Source organism: Hemibagrus wyckioides, linkage group LG03 (genome assembly GCF_019097595.1).
Source record: "Hemibagrus wyckioides isolate EC202008001 linkage group LG03, SWU_Hwy_1.0, whole genome shotgun sequence".
Lineage (NCBI taxonomy): Eukaryota > Metazoa > Chordata > Actinopteri > Siluriformes > Bagridae > Hemibagrus > Hemibagrus wyckioides.
Window position 1 is genome coordinate 1,190,121 of NC_080712.1, and position 16,850 is coordinate 1,206,970.

General features: G+C 43.7%; 2 long non-coding RNA genes across 2 annotated transcripts; both read right to left on the minus strand.

Annotated features, from left to right (window-relative positions):
• Positions 1–12,949: 12,949 nt before the first annotated feature.
• LOC131351161 (uncharacterized) lies at positions 12,950–13,538 on the minus strand. Its single transcript, XR_009204343.1, has 3 exons — positions 13,515–13,538; positions 13,176–13,330; positions 12,950–13,071 (listed from the first exon to the last, which is right to left on the minus strand). It is a non-coding gene; the product is annotated as an uncharacterized LOC131351161 (long non-coding RNA).
• Positions 13,539–15,648: 2,110 nt separating this feature from the next.
• LOC131351162 (uncharacterized) lies at positions 15,649–16,237 on the minus strand. The gene is made up of 3 exons (XR_009204344.1): positions 16,214–16,237; positions 15,875–16,029; positions 15,649–15,770 (listed from the first exon to the last, which is right to left on the minus strand). It is a non-coding gene; the product is annotated as an uncharacterized LOC131351162 (long non-coding RNA).
• Positions 16,238–16,850: the final 613 nt, after the last annotated feature.

Consider the following 16,850-nt stretch of genomic DNA (forward strand, 5'->3'; position numbering starts at 1 on the left):
ACATAAACGGGCAGAGATTAAATACAGAGTGTGAGAAAGCACTGATTAAAAGCAAGCTTTGTAAAATTAATGCCAGGACACCTACACAGGCGTGCTTTGTGCTTTAAGCTCATTCAGGAAAGCTGCTGGTGTTTTGGTGTCTCCATCTTGGAAGTGGTACGTCATGTCACCATTAACCTGGTTTCCTGAACTCCTGTTACCGGTAGAAGAGAAAAGTCACGATACACTTCGCTTTACAGTAAGAATCATCACACTACACTTTGAGAGCGGAAAGAACACTGCTGTTATCTTACGTGAAGAAAGAGCTCTGGGGTTTGAATGGTTCTGCACCAGCTTCATTTAGAAGTGTGTTTAACTGCAGGAGGAAAGATAATTCATCAGGTTTGATGTTTGATAAAAAAATATTGCATTCTACTGTTTCTGCAACTATTTATTGTTTTAGATAAACATTGTTAGGTTGAAATTGAATATACAGACATATTACATTTCTAATTAGACCTTTATAAATGATATTAGTTAAAAATGTTGTTTTTATTATGGACTTTCAATATACAACATACTTTTTTAGATAGCTGATGCTACAATACATTTGAACACAGAAAGGTAACTTCTCCCAATGACCACGTGAGACACTCACCTGGGTTCTGGACTGCTTTGCACACCTGAGGGAATTTGCATCATTTATCTTCCTACTTAAGGAGCATGGTTGTGTGCCATTGCAAAGTCTTCCTACTGTTTCTGTTAGACCTACACCGTTCAGCCATAACATCATGAGCAGAGCCAGGTGACGTGAATAACGCTGATTATCTTCTCATCATGGCACCTGTTAGTGGGTGGGATATATTAGGCAGCAAGTGAACTTTTTGTCCTCGAAGTTGATGTGTTAGAAGAAGGAAGAATGGACAAGCGTAAGGATATGAGCGAGTTAGAAAAGGGCTTAATTGTGATGGCTAGACGACTGGATCAGTGCATCTCCAAAACTGCAGCTCTTGTGGGGTGTTCCCGGTCTGCAGTGGTCAGTATCTATCAAAAGTGGTCCAAGGAAGGAACAGTGGGGAACCGGCAACAGGGTCATGGGCGGCCAAGCCCCATTGATGCACGTGGGAAGTGAAGGATGGCCCGTGTGGTCCGATGCAACAGACGAGCTACTGTTGCTCAAATTGCTGGAGAAGTTAATGCTGGTTCTGATAGAAAGGGGTCAGAATACACAGTGCATGGCAGTTTGTTGCGTATCGGGGGTGCATAGCTGCAGACCGGTCAGGGCGGACACGCTGACCTCTGTGCACCGCCGAAAGCACCAACAATGGGCACGTGAGCATCAGGACTGGACGCTGGACCAATGGAAACGGTGGCCTGGTCTGATGAAACACGTTTTCTTTTACCTCACGTGGATGGCCGAGTGCGTCTCTTACCTGGGAAACACCTGGCGCCAGGATGCACTATGGGAAGGACGCAAGTCGACGGATGTAGTTTCATGCTTTGGGCATTGTTCTGCTGGGAAAGCTCGGGTCCTGCCATCCATGTGGATGTTACTTTGACACGTACCACCTACCTAAGCATTGTTGCAGACCATGTACACCGTTTCACAAAATGGTATTCCTTGATAGCTGTGGCCTCTTTCAGCAGGATAATGCATCGTGCCACAGAGCAAAAATGCTTTAAGAAAGGTTTGATTTGGCCTCCAAATTCCCCAGATCTCCATCCAATCCAGCATCTGTGGGATGTGCTGGACAAACATGCCCGATCCGTGGAGGTCCCACCTCGCAACTTGCAGGACATAAAGGATATGCTGCTAACATCTTGGTGCCAGTTATCACAGCACACCTTCAGGGATCTAGTGGAGGCCTTGCCTCGATGGGTCAGGGCTGTTTTGGCAGCAAAAGGGGGACCAACACAATGTTAGGCAGGTGGTCATAATGTTATGGCTGATCAGTGTCTCTTACCCTTTACAGTTCCCCCATTGCAGGCCTCTATTCGATTACAGTGTATGATCCTGTTGCACATTTCTGCGCTGTTTTTTTTTCTTCTTTATCTACTTTCTTGTATTTCAACCTTTGCCTGATTACCCTACTGTGAGTCTGAACTTTTCGACTATTTGATTTTTGAAATAGTTTTTGTTAAACTCTGCAGTGGGATACAACGCCATCTCTGGACATTTGTCAGAATGTCTTTAAGCACATGGCGATGCACACTCACAGCATTGTTGGTGATGTTCTCCACTTGCTTGTAGGTATCATTCCTTTGGTCAGGGTTCTGTGCCATGCTGACGTTACTGATGTTGAATTGAAAATTTACCGCATAGGAGGTGTCTGAAATTTCTGTGGAACAAATCACATGACTTAGAAAGGCTGATAAAGAAGTCACAGCTCTGAGGCAATAATTCGTGTAGCATGTAATCGTGTAATTGGTAAAACAAACGTACTCTCATAGGTGAAGTTCAGCACTTTTACAGAGTCAGTGAGGTTTGGGAGTCGAGCACTCAGAAGAGTCTGGGTTACACTGAGAACCAAACTCTCACTGGGAACAGGGGAGGAGGAATTGAAGACCATCCTGGTCTGAACCACCACTGAACTAGTTCTGATGAAATAAAGCATATAGTTATTATTCTTCACATTCTAATTAAAAATGTAACTCTCCACTAAACACAAATGTTTAAAACGATTTGTTATTAAGTAGACATAAACGGGCAGAGATTAAATACAGAGTGTGAGAAAGCACTGATTAAAAGCAAGCTTTGTAAAATTAATGCCAGGACACCTACACAGGCGTGCTTTGTGCTTTAAGCTCATTCAGGAAAGCTGCTGGTGTTTTGGTGTCTCCATCTTGGAAGTGGTACGTCATGTCACCATTAACCTGGTTTCCTGAACTCCTGTTACCGGTAGAAGAGAAAAGTCACGATACACTTCGCTTTACAGTAAGAATCATCACACTACACTTTGAGAGCGGAAAGAACACTGCTGTTATCTTACGTGAAGAAAGAGCTCTGGGGTTTGAATGGTTCTGCACCAGCTTCATTTAGAAGTGTGTTTAACTGCAGGAGGAAAGATAATTCATCAGGTTTGATGTTTGATAAAAAAATATTGCATTCTACTGTTTCTGCAACTATTTATTGTTTTAGATAAACATTGTTAGGTTGAAATTGAATATACAGACATATTACATTTCTAATTAGACCTTTATAAATGATATTAGTTAAAAATGTTGTTTTTATTATGGACTTTCAATATACAACATACTTTTTTAGATAGCTGATGCTACAATACATTTGAACACAGAAAGGTAACTTCTCCCAATGACCACGTGAGACACTCACCTGGGTTCTGGACTGCTTTGCACACCTGAGGGAATTTGCATCATTTATCTTCCTACTTAAGGAGCATGGTTGTGTGCCATTGCAAAGTCTTCCTACTGTTTCTGTTAGACCTACACCGTTCAGCCATAACATCATGAGCAGAGCCAGGTGACGTGAATAACGCTGATTATCTTCTCATCATGGCACCTGTTAGTGGGTGGGATATATTAGGCAGCAAGTGAACTTTTTGTCCTCGAAGTTGATGTGTTAGAAGAAGGAAGAATGGACAAGCGTAAGGATATGAGCGAGTTAGAAAAGGGCTTAATTGTGATGGCTAGACGACTGGATCAGTGCATCTCCAAAACTGCAGCTCTTGTGGGGTGTTCCCGGTCTGCAGTGGTCAGTATCTATCAAAAGTGGTCCAAGGAAGGAACAGTGGGGAACCGGCAACAGGGTCATGGGCGGCCAAGCTTCATTGATGCACGTGGGAAGTGAAGGATGGCCCGTGTGGTCCGATGCAACAGACGAGCTACTGTTGCTCAAATTGCTGGAGAAGTTAATGCTGGTTCTGATAGAAAGGGGTCAGAATACACAGTGCATGGCAGTTTGTTGCGTATCGGGGGTGCATAGCTGCAGACCGGTCAGGGCGGACACGCTGACCTCTGTGCACCGCCGAAAGCACCAACAATGGGCACGTGAGCATCAGGACTGGACGCTGGACCAATGGAAACGGTGGCCTGGTCTGATGAAACACGTTTTCTTTTACCTCACGTGGATGGCCGAGTGCGTCTCTTACCTGGGAAACACCTGGCGCCAGGATGCACTATGGGAAGGACGCAAGTCGACGGATGTAGTTTCATGCTTTGGGCATTGTTCTGCTGGGAAAGCTCGGGTCCTGCCATCCATGTGGATGTTACTTTGACACGTACCACCTACCTAAGCATTGTTGCAGACCATGTACACCGTTTCACAAAATGGTATTCCTTGATAGCTGTGGCCTCTTTCAGCAGGATAATGCATCGTGCCACAGAGCAAAAATGCTTTAAGAAAGGTTTGATTTGGCCTCCAAATTCCCCAGATCTCCATCCAATCCAGCATCTGTGGGATGTGCTGGACAAACATGCCCGATCCGTGGAGGTCCCACCTCGCAACTTGCAGGACATAAAGGATATGCTGCTAACATCTTGGTGCCAGTTATCACAGCACACCTTCAGGGATCTAGTGGAGGCCTTGCCTCGATGGGTCAGGGCTGTTTTGGCAGCAAAAGGGGGACCAACACAATGTTAGGCAGGTGGTCATAATGTTATGGCTGATCAGTGTCTCTTACCCTTTACAGTTCCCCCATTGCAGGCCTCTATTCGATTACAGTGTATGATCCTGTTGCACATTTCTGCGCTGTTTTTTTTTCTTCTTTATCTACTTTCTTGTATTTCAACCTTTGCCTGATTACCCTACTGTGAGTCTGAACTTTTCGACTATTTGATTTTTGAAATAGTTTTTGTTAAACTCTGCAGTGGGATACAACGCCATCTCTGGACATTTGTCAGAATGTCTTTAAGCCCATGGCGATGCACACTCACAGCATTGTTGGTGATGTTCTCCACTTGCTTGTAGGTATCATTCCTTTGGTCAGGGTTCTGTGCCATGCTGACGTTACTGATGTTGAATTGAAAATTTACCGCATAGGAGGTGTCTGAAATTTCTGTGGAACAAATCACATGACTTAGAAAGGCTGATAAAGAAGTCACAGCTCTGAGGCAATAATTCGTGTAGCATGTAATCGTGTAATTGGTAAAACAAACGTACTCTCATAGGTGAAGTTCAGCACTTTTACAGAGTCAGTGAGGTTTGGGAGTCGAGCACTCAGAAGAGTCTGGGTTACACTGAGAACCAAACTCTCACTGGGAACAGGGGAGGAGGAATTGAAGACCATCCTGGTCTGAACCACCACTGAACTAGTTCTGATGAAATAAAGCATATAGTTATTATTCTTCACATTCTAATTAAAAATGTAACTCTCCACTAAACACAAATGTTTAAAACGATTTGTTATTAAGTAGACATAAACGGGCAGAGATTAAATACAGAGTGTGAGAAAGCACTGATTAAAAGCAAGCTTTGTAAAATTAATGCCAGGACACCTACACAGGCGTGCTTTGTGCTTTAAGCTCATTCAGGAAAGCTGCTGGTGTTTTGGTGTCTCCATCTTGGAAGTGGTACGTCATGTCACCATTAACCTGGTTTCCTGAACTCCTGTTACCGGTAGAAGAGAAAAGTCACGATACACTTCGCTTTACAGTAAGAATCATCACACTACACTTTGAGAGCGGAAAGAACACTGCTGTTATCTTACGTGAAGAAAGAGCTCTGGGGTTTGAATGGTTCTGCACCAGCTTCATTTAGAAGTGTGTTTAACTGCAGGAGGAAAGATAATTCATCAGGTTTGATGTTTGATAAAAAAATATTGCATTCTACTGTTTCTGCAACTATTTATTGTTTTAGATAAACATTGTTAGGTTGAAATTGAATATACAGACATATTACATTTCTAATTAGACCTTTATAAATGATATTAGTTAAAAATGTTGTTTTTATTATGGACTTTCAATATACAACATACTTTTTTAGATAGCTGATGCTACAATACATTTGAACACAGAAAGGTAACTTCTCCCAATGACCACGTGAGACACTCACCTGGGTTCTGGACTGCTTTGCACACCTGAGGGAATTTGCATCATTTATCTTCCTACTTAAGGAGCATGGTTGTGTGCCATTGCAAAGTCTTCCTACTGTTTCTGTTAGACCTACACCGTTCAGCCATAACATCATGAGCAGAGCCAGGTGACGTGAATAACGCTGATTATCTTCTCATCATGGCACCTGTTAGTGGGTGGGATATATTAGGCAGCAAGTGAACTTTTTGTCCTCGAAGTTGATGTGTTAGAAGAAGGAAGAATGGACAAGCGTAAGGATATGAGCGAGTTAGAAAAGGGCTTAATTGTGATGGCTAGACGACTGGATCAGTGCATCTCCAAAACTGCAGCTCTTGTGGGGTGTTCCCGGTCTGCAGTGGTCAGTATCTATCAAAAGTGGTCCAAGGAAGGAACAGTGGGGAACCGGCAACAGGGTCATGGGCGGCCAAGCTTCATTGATGCACGTGGGAAGTGAAGGATGGCCCGTGTGGTCCGATGCAACAGACGAGCTACTGTTGCTCAAATTGCTGGAGAAGTTAATGCTGGTTCTGATAGAAAGGGGTCAGAATACACAGTGCATGGCAGTTTGTTGCGTATCGGGGGTGCATAGCTGCAGACCGGTCAGGGCGGACACGCTGACCTCTGTGCACCGCCGAAAGCACCAACAATGGGCACGTGAGCATCAGGACTGGACGCTGGACCAATGGAAACGGTGGCCTGGTCTGATGAAACACGTTTTCTTTTACCTCACGTGGATGGCCGAGTGCGTCTCTTACCTGGGAAACACCTGGCGCCAGGATGCACTATGGGAAGGACGCAAGTCGACGGATGTAGTTTCATGCTTTGGGCATTGTTCTGCTGGGAAAGCTCGGGTCCTGCCATCCATGTGGATGTTACTTTGACACGTACCACCTACCTAAGCATTGTTGCAGACCATGTACACCGTTTCACAAAATGGTATTCCTTGATAGCTGTGGCCTCTTTCAGCAGGATAATGCATCGTGCCACAGAGCAAAAATGCTTTAAGAAAGGTTTGATTTGGCCTCCAAATTCCCCAGATCTCCATCCAATCCAGCATCTGTGGGATGTGCTGGACAAACATGCCCGATCCGTGGAGGTCCCACCTCGCAACTTGCAGGACATAAAGGATATGCTGCTAACATCTTGGTGCCAGTTATCACAGCACACCTTCAGGGATCTAGTGGAGGCCTTGCCTCGATGGGTCAGGGCTGTTTTGGCAGCAAAAGGGGGACCAACACAATGTTAGGCAGGTGGTCATAATGTTATGGCTGATCAGTGTCTCTTACCCTTTACAGTTCCCCCATTGCAGGCCTCTATTCGATTACAGTGTATGATCCTGTTGCACATTTCTGCGCTGTTTTTTTTTTTCTTCTTTATCTACTTTCTTGTATTTCAACCTTTGCCTGATTACCCTACTGTGAGTCTGAACTTTTCGACTATTTGATTTTTGAAATAGTTTTTGTTAAACTCTGCAGTGGGATACAACGCCATCTCTGGACATTTGTCAGAATGTCTTTAAGCCCATGGCGATGCACACTCACAGCATTGTTGGTGATGTTCTCCACTTGCTTGTAGGTATCATTCCTTTGGTCAGGGTTCTGTGCCATGCTGACGTTACTGATGTTGAATTGAAAATTTACCGCATAGGAGGTGTCTGAAATTTCTGTGGAACAAATCACATGACTTAGAAAGGCTGATAAAGAAGTCACAGCTCTGAGGCAATAATTCGTGTAGCATGTAATCGTGTAATTGGTAAAACAAACGTACTCTCATAGGTGAAGTTCAGCACTTTTACAGAGTCAGTGAGGTTTGGGAGTCGAGCACTCAGAAGAGTCTGGGTTACACTGAGAACCAAACTCTCACTGGGAACAGGGGAGGAGGAATTGAAGACCATCCTGGTCTGAACCACCACTGAACTAGTTCTGATGAAATAAAGCATATAGTTATTATTCTTCACATTCTAATTAAAAATGTAACTCTCCACTAAACACAAATGTTTAAAACGATTTGTTATTAAGTAGACATAAACGGGCAGAGATTAAATACAGAGTGTGAGAAAGCACTGATTAAAAGCAAGCTTTGTAAAATTAATGCCAGGACACCTACACAGGCGTGCTTTGTGCTTTAAGCTCATTCAGGAAAGCTGCTGGTGTTTTGGTGTCTCCATCTTGGAAGTGGTACGTCATGTCACCATTAACCTGGTTTCCTGAACTCCTGTTACCGGTAGAAGAGAAAAGTCACGATACACTTCGCTTTACAGTAAGAATCATCACACTACACTTTGAGAGCGGAAAGAACACTGCTGTTATCTTACGTGAAGAAAGAGCTCTGGGGTTTGAATGGTTCTGCACCAGCTTCATTTAGAAGTGTGTTTAACTGCAGGAGGAAAGATAATTCATCAGGTTTGATGTTTGATAAAAAAATATTGCATTCTACTGTTTCTGCAACTATTTATTGTTTTAGATAAACATTGTTATGTTGAAATTGAATATACAGACATATTACATTTCTAATTAGACCTTTATAAATGATATTAGTTAAAAATGTTGTTTTTATTATGGACTTTCAATATACAACATACTTTTTTAGATAGCTGATGCTACAATACATTTGAACACAGAAAGGTAAGTGCCACTGCCTGTACTTCTCCCAATGACCACGTGAGACACTCACCTGGGTTCTGGACTGCTTTGCACACCTGAGGGAATTTGCATCATTTATCTTCCTACTTAAGGAGCATGGTTGTGTGCCATTGCAAAGTCTTCCTACTGTTTCTGTTAGACCTACACCGTTCAGCCATAACATCATGAGCAGAGCCAGGTGACGTGAATAACGCTGATTATCTTCTCATCATGGCACCTGTTAGTGGGTGGGATATATTAGGCAGCAAGTGAACTTTTTGTCCTCGAAGTTGATGTGTTAGAAGAAGGAAGAATGGACAAGCGTAAGGATATGAGCGAGTTAGAAAAGGGCTTAATTGTGATGGCTAGACGACTGGATCAGTGCATCTCCAAAACTGCAGCTCTTGTGGGGTGTTCCCGGTCTGCAGTGGTCAGTATCTATCAAAAGTGGTCCAAGGAAGGAACAGTGGGGAACCGGCAACAGGGTCATGGGCGGCCAAGCCTCACTGATGCACGTGGGAAGTGAAGGATGGCCCGTGTGGTCCGATGCAACAGACGAGCTACTGTTGCTCAAATTGCTGGAGAAGTTAATGCTGGTTCTGATAGAAAGGGGTCAGAATACACAGTGCATGGCAGTTTGTTGCGTATCGGGGGTGCATAGCTGCAGACCGGTCAGGGCGGACACGCTGACCTCTGTGCACCGCCGAAAGCACCAACAATGGGCACGTGAGCATCAGGACTGGACGCTGGACCAATGGAAACGGTGGCCTGCTCTGATGAAACACGTTTTCTTTTACCTCACGTGGATGGCCGAGTGCGTGTGCGTCTCTTACCTGGGAAACACCTGGCACCAGGATGCACTATGGGAAGGACGCAAGTCGACGGATGTAGTTTCATGCTTTGGGCATTGTTCTGCTGGGAAAGCTCGGGTCCTGCCATCCATGTGGATGTTACTTTGACACGTACCACCTACCTAAGCATTGTTGCAGACCATGTACACCGTTTCACAAAATGGTATTCCTTGATAGCTGTGGCCTCTTTCAGCAGGATAATGCATCGTGCCACAGAGCAAAAATGCTTTAAGAAAGGTTGGATTTGGCCTCCAAATTCCCCAGATCTCCATCCAATCCAGCATCTGTGGGATGTGCTGGACAAACATGCCCGATCCGTGGAGGTCCCACCTCGCAACTTGCAGGACATAAAGGATATGCTGCTAACATCTTGGTGCCAGTTATCACAGCACACCTTCAGGGATCTAGTGGAGGCCTTGCCTCGATGGGTCAGGGCTGTTTTGGCAGCAAAAGGGGGACCAACACAATGTTAGGCAGGTGGTCATAATGTTATGGCTGATCAGTGTCTCTTACCCTTTACAGTTCCCCCATTGCAGGCCTCTATTCGATTACAGTGTATGATCCTGTTGCACATTTCTGTGCTGTTTTTTTTCTTCTTCTTTATCTACTTTCTTGTATTTCAACCTTTGCCTGATTACCCTACTGTGAGTCTGAACTTTTCGACTATTTGATTTTTGAAATAGTTTTTGTTAAACTCTGCAGTGGGATACAACGCCATCTCTGGACATTTGTCAGAATGTCTTTAAGCCCATGGCGATGCACACTCACAGCATTGTTGGTGATGTTCTCCACTTGCTTGTAGGTATCATTCCTTTGGTCAGGGTTCTGTGCCATGCTGACGTTACTGATGTTGAATTGAAAATTTACCGCATAGGAGGTGTCTGAAATTTCTGTGGAACAAATCACATGACTTAGAAAGGCTGATAAAGAAGTCACAGCTCTGAGGCAATAATTCGTGTAGCATGTAACCGTGTAATTGGTAAAACAAACGTACTCTCATAGGTGAAGTTCAGCTCTTTTACAGAGTCAGTGAGGTTTGGGAGTCGAGCACTCAGAAGAGTCTGGGTTACACTGAGAACCAAACTCTCACTGGGAACAGGGGAGGAGGAATTGAAGACCATCCTGGTCTGAACCACCACTGAACTAGTTCTGATGAAATAAAGCATATAGTTATTATTCTTCACATTCTAATTAAAAATGTAACTCTCCACTAAACACAAATGTTTAAAACGATTTGTTATTAAGTAGACATAAACGGGCAGAGATTAAATACAGAGTGTGAGAAAGCACTGATTAAAAGCAAGCTTTGTAAAATTAATGCCAGGACACCTACACAGGCGTGCTTTGTGCTTTAAGCTCATTCAGGAAAGCTGCTGGTGTTTTGGTGTCTCCATCTTGGAAGTGGTACGTCATGTTACCATTAACCTGGTTTCCTGAACTCCTGTTACCGGTAGAAGAGAAAAGTCACGATACAGTTCGCTTTACAGTAAGAATCATCACACTACACTTTGAGAGCGGAAAGAACACTGCTGTTATCTTACGTGAAGAAAGAGCTCTGGGGTTTGAATGGTTCTGCACCAGCTTCATTTAGAAGTGTGTTTAACTGCAGGAGGAAAGATAATTCATCAGGTTTGATGTTTGATAAAAAAATATTGCATTCTACTGTTTCTGCAACTATTTATTGTTTTAGATAAACATTGTTATGTTGAAATTGAATATACAGACATATTACATTTCTAATTAGACCTTTATAAATGATATTAGTTAAAAATGTTGTTTTTATTATGGACTTTCAATATACAACATACTTTTTTAGATAGCTGATGCTACAATACATTTGAACACAGAAAGGTAAGTGCCACTGCCTGTACTTCTCCCAATGACCACGTGAGACACTCACCTGGGTTCTGGACTGCTTTGCACACCTGAGGGAATTTGCATCATTTATCTTCCTACTTAAGGAGCATGGTTGTGTGCCATTGCAAAGTCTTCCTACTGTTTCTGTTAGACCTACACCGTTCAGCCATAACATCATGAGCAGAGCCAGGTGACGTGAATAACGCTGATTATCTTCTCATCATGGCACCTGTTAGTGGGTGGGATATATTAGGCAGCAAGTGAACTTTTTGTCCTCGAAGTTGATGTGTTAGAAGAAGGAAGAATGGACAAGCGTAAGGATATGAGCGAGTTAGAAAAGGGCTTAATTGTGATGGCTAGACGACTGGATCAGTGCATCTCCAAAACTGCAGCTCTTGTGGGGTGTTCCCGGTCTGCAGTGGTCAGTATCTATCAAAAGTGGTCCAAGGAAGGAACAGTGGGGAACCGGCAACAGGGTCATGGGCGGCCAAGCCTCACTGATGCACGTGGGAAGTGAAGGATGGCCCGTGTGGTCCGATGCAACAGACGAGCTACTGTTGCTCAAATTGCTGGAGAAGTTAATGCTGGTTCTGATAGAAAGGGGTCAGAATGCACAGTGCATGGCAGTTTGTTGCGTATCGGGGGTGCATAGCTGCAGACCGGTCAGGGCGGACACGCTGACCTCTGTGCACCGCCGAAAGCACCAACAATGGGCACGTGAGCATCAGGACTGGACGCTGGACCAATGGAAACGGTGGCCTGCTCTGATGAAACACGTTTTCTTTTACCTCACGTGGATGGCCGAGTGCGTGTGCGTCTCTTACCTGGGAAACACCTGGCACCAGGATGCACTATGGGAAGGACGCAAGTCGACGGATGTAGTTTCATGCTTTGGGCATTGTTCTGCTGGGAAAGCTCGGGTCCTGCCATCCATGTGGATGTTACTTTGACACGTACCACCTACCTAAGCATTGTTGCAGACCATGTACACCGTTTCACAAAATGGTATTCCTTGATAGCTGTGGCCTCTTTCAGCAGGATAATGCATCGTGCCACAGAGCAAAAATGCTTTAAGAAAGGTTGGATTTGGCCTCCAAATTCCCCAGATCTCCATCCAATCCAGCATCTGTGGGATGTGCTGGACAAACATGCCCGATCCGTGGAGGTCCCACCTCGCAACTTGCAGGACATAAAGGATATGCTGCTAACATCTTGGTGCCAGTTATCACAGCACACCTTCAGGGATCTAGTGGAGGCCTTGCCTCGATGGGTCAGGGCTGTTTTGGCAGCAAAAGGGGGACCAACACAATGTTAGGCAGGTGGTCATAATGTTATGGCTGATCAGTGTCTCTTACCCTTTACAGTTCCCCCATTGCAGGCCTCTATTCGATTACAGTGTATGATCCTGTTGCACATTTCTGTGCTGTTTTTTTTCTTCTTCTTTATCTACTTTCTTGTATTTCAACCTTTGCCTGATTACCCTACTGTGAGTCTGAACTTTTTCGACTATTTGATTTTTGAAATAGTTTTTGTTAAACTCTGCAGTGGGATACAACGCCATCTCTGGACATTTGTCAGAATGACTTTAAGCCCATGGCGATGCACACTCACAGCATTGTTGGTGATGTTCTCCACTTGCTTGTAGGTATCATTCCTTTGGTCAGGGTTCTGTGCCATGCTGACGTTACTGATGTTGAATTGAAAATTTACCGCATAGGAGGTGTCTGAAATTTCTGTGGAACAAATCACATGACTTAGAAAGGCTGATAAAGAAGTCACAGCTCTGAGGCAATAATTCGTGTAGCATGTAACCGTGTAATTGGTAAAACAAACGTACTCTCATAGGTGAAGTTCAGCTCTTTTACAGAGTCAGTGAGGTTTGGGAGTCGAGCACTCAGAAGAGTCTGGGTTACACTGAGAACCAAACTCTCACTGGGAACAGGGGAGGAGGAATTGAAGACCATCCTGGTCTGAACCACCACTGAACTAGTTCTGATGAAATAAAGCATATAGTTATTATTCTTCACATTCTAATTAAAAATGTAACTCTCCACTAAACACAAATGTTTAAAACGATTTGTTATTAAGTAGACATAAACGGGCAGAGATTAAATACAGAGTGTGAGAAAGCACTGATTAAAAGCAAGCTTTGTAAAATTAATGCCAGGACACCTACACAGGCGTGCTTTGTGCTTTAAGCTGATTCAGGAAAGCTGCTGGTGTTTTGGTGTCTCCATCTTGGAAGTGGTACGTCATGTTACCATTAACCTGGTTTCCTGAACTCCTGTTACCGGTAGAAGAGAAAAGTCACGATACAGTTCGCTTTACAGTAAGAATCATCACACTACACTTTGAGAGCGGAAAGAACACTGCTGTTATCTTACGTGAAGAAAGAGCTCTGGGGTTTGAATGGTTCTGCACCAGCTTCATTTAGAAGTGTGTTTAACTGCAGGAGGAAAGATAATTCATCAGGTTTGATGTTTGATAAAAAAATATTGCATTCTACTGTTTCTGCAACTATTTATTGTTTTAGATAAACATTGTTATGTTGAAATTGAATATACAGACATATTACATTTCTAATTAGACCTTTATAAATGATATTAGTTAAAAATGTTGTTTTTATTATGGACTTTCAATATACAACATACTTTTTTAGATAGCTGATGCTACAATACATTTGAACACAGAAAGGTAAGTGCCACTGCCTGTACTTCTCCCAATGACCACGTGAGACACTCACCTGGGTTCTGGACTGCTTTGCACACCTGAGGGAATTTGCATCATTTATCTTCCTACTTAAGGAGCATGGTTGTGTGCCATTGCAAAGTCTTCCTACTGTTTCTGTTAGACCTACACCGTTCAGCCATAACATCATGAGCAGAGCCAGGTGACGTGAATAACGCTGATTATCTTCTCATCATGGCACCTGTTAGTGGGTGGGATATATTAGGCAGCAAGTGAACTTTTTGTCCTCGAAGTTGATGTGTTAGAAGAAGGAAGAATGGACAAGCGTAAGGATATGAGCGAGTTAGAAAAGGGCTTAATTGTGATGGCTAGACGACTGGATCAGTGCATCTCCAAAACTGCAGCTCTTGTGGGGTGTTCCCGGTCTGCAGTGGTCAGTATCTATCAAAAGTGGTCCAAGGAAGGAACAGTGGGGAACCGGCAACAGGGTCATGGGCGGCCAAGCCTCACTGATGCACGTGGGAAGTGAAGGATGGCCCGTGTGGTCCGATGCAACAGACGAGCTACTGTTGCTCAAATTGCTGGAGAAGTTAATGCTGGTTCTGATAGAAAGGGGTCAGAATACACAGTGCATGGCAGTTTGTTGCGTATCGGGGGTGCATAGCTGCAGACCGGTCAGGGCGGACACGCTGACCTCTGTGCACCGCCGAAAGCACCAACAATGGGCACGTGAGCATCAGGACTGGACGCTGGACCAATGGAAACGGTGGCCTGCTCTGATGAAACACGTTTTCTTTTACCTCACGTGGATGGCCGAGTGCGTGTGCGTCTCTTACCTGGGAAACACCTGGCACCAGGATGCACTATGGGAAGGACGCAAGTCGACGGATGTAGTTTCATGCTTTGGGCATTGTTCTGCTGGGAAAGCTCGGGTCCTGCCATCCATGTGGATGTTACTTTGACACGTACCACCTACCTAAGCATTGTTGCAGACCATGTACACCGTTTCACAAAATGGTATTCCTTGATAGCTGTGGCCTCTTTCAGCAGGATAATGCATCGTGCCACAGAGCAAAAATGCTTTAAGAAAGGTTGGATTTGGCCTCCAAATTCCCCAGATCTCCATCCAATCCAGCATCTGTGGGATGTGCTGGACAAACATGCCCGATCCGTGGAGGTCCCACCTCGCAACTTGCAGGACATAAAGGATATGCTGCTAACATCTTGGTGCCAGTTATCACAGCACACCTTCAGGGATCTAGTGGAGGCCTTGCCTCGATGGGTCAGGGCTGTTTTGGCAGCAAAAGGGGGACCAACACAATGTTAGGCAGGTGGTCATAATGTTATGGCTGATCAGTGTCTCTTACCCTTTACAGTTCCCCCATTGCAGGCCTCTATTCGATTACAGTGTATGATCCTGTTGCACATTTCTGTGCTGTTTTTTTTCTTCTTCTTTATCTACTTTCTTGTATTTCAACCTTTGCCTGATTACCCTACTGTGAGTCTGAACTTTTCGACTATTTGATTTTTGAAATAGTTTTTGTTAAACTCTGCAGTGGGATACAACGCCATCTCTGGACATTTGTCAGAATGACTTTAAGCCCATGGCGATGCACACTCACAGCATTGTTGGTGATGTTCTCCACTTGCTTGTAGGTATCATTCCTTTGGTCAGGGTTCTGTGCCATGCTGACGTTACTGATGTTGAATTGAAAATTTACCGCATAGGAGGTGTCTGAAATTTCTGTGGAACAAATCACATGACTTAGAAAGGCTGATAAAGAAGTCACAGCTCTGAGGCAATAATTCGTGTAGCATGTAACCGTGTAATTGGTAAAACAAACGTACTCTCATAGGTGAAGTTCAGCTCTTTTACAGAGTCAGTGAGGTTTGGGAGTCGAGCACTCAGAAGAGTCTGGGTTACACTGAGAACCAAACTCTCACTGGGAACAGGGGAGGAGGAATTGAAGACCATCCTGGTCTGAACCACCACTGAACTAGTTCTGATGAAATAAAGCATATAGTTATTATTCTTCACATTCTAATTAAAAATGTAACTCTCCACTAAACACAAATGTTTAAAACGATTTGTTATTAAGTAGACATAAACGGGCAGAGATTAAATACAGAGTGTGAGAAAGCACTGATTAAAAGCAAGCTTTGTAAAATTAATGCCAGGACACCTACACAGGCGTGCTTTGTGCTTTAAGCTGATTCAGGAAAGCTGCTGGTGTTTTGGTGTCTCCATCTTGGAAGTGGTACGTCATGTTACCATTAACCTGGTTTCCTGAACTCCTGTTACCGGTAGAAGAGAAAAGTCACGATACAGTTCGCTTTACAGTAAGAATCATCACACTACACTTTGAGAGCGGAAAGAACACTGCTGTTATCTTACGTGAAGAAAGAGCTCTGGGGTTTGAATGGTTCTGCACCAGCTTCATTTAGAAGTGTGTTTAACTGCAGGAGGAAAGATAATTCATCAGGTTTGATGTTTGATAAAAAAATATTGCATTCTACTGTTTCTGCAACTATTTATTGTTTTAGATAAACATTGTTATGTTGAAATTGAATATACAGACATATTACATTTCTAATTAGACCTTTATAAATGATATTAGTTAAAAATGTTGTTTTTATTATGGACTTTCAATATACAACATACTTTTTTAGATAGCTGATGCTACAATACATTTGAACACAGAAAGGTAAGTGCCACTGCCTGTACTTCTCCCAATGACCACGTGAGACACTCACCTGGGTTCTGGACTGCTTTGCACACCTGAGGGAATTTGCATCATTTATCTTCCTACTTAAGGAGCATGGT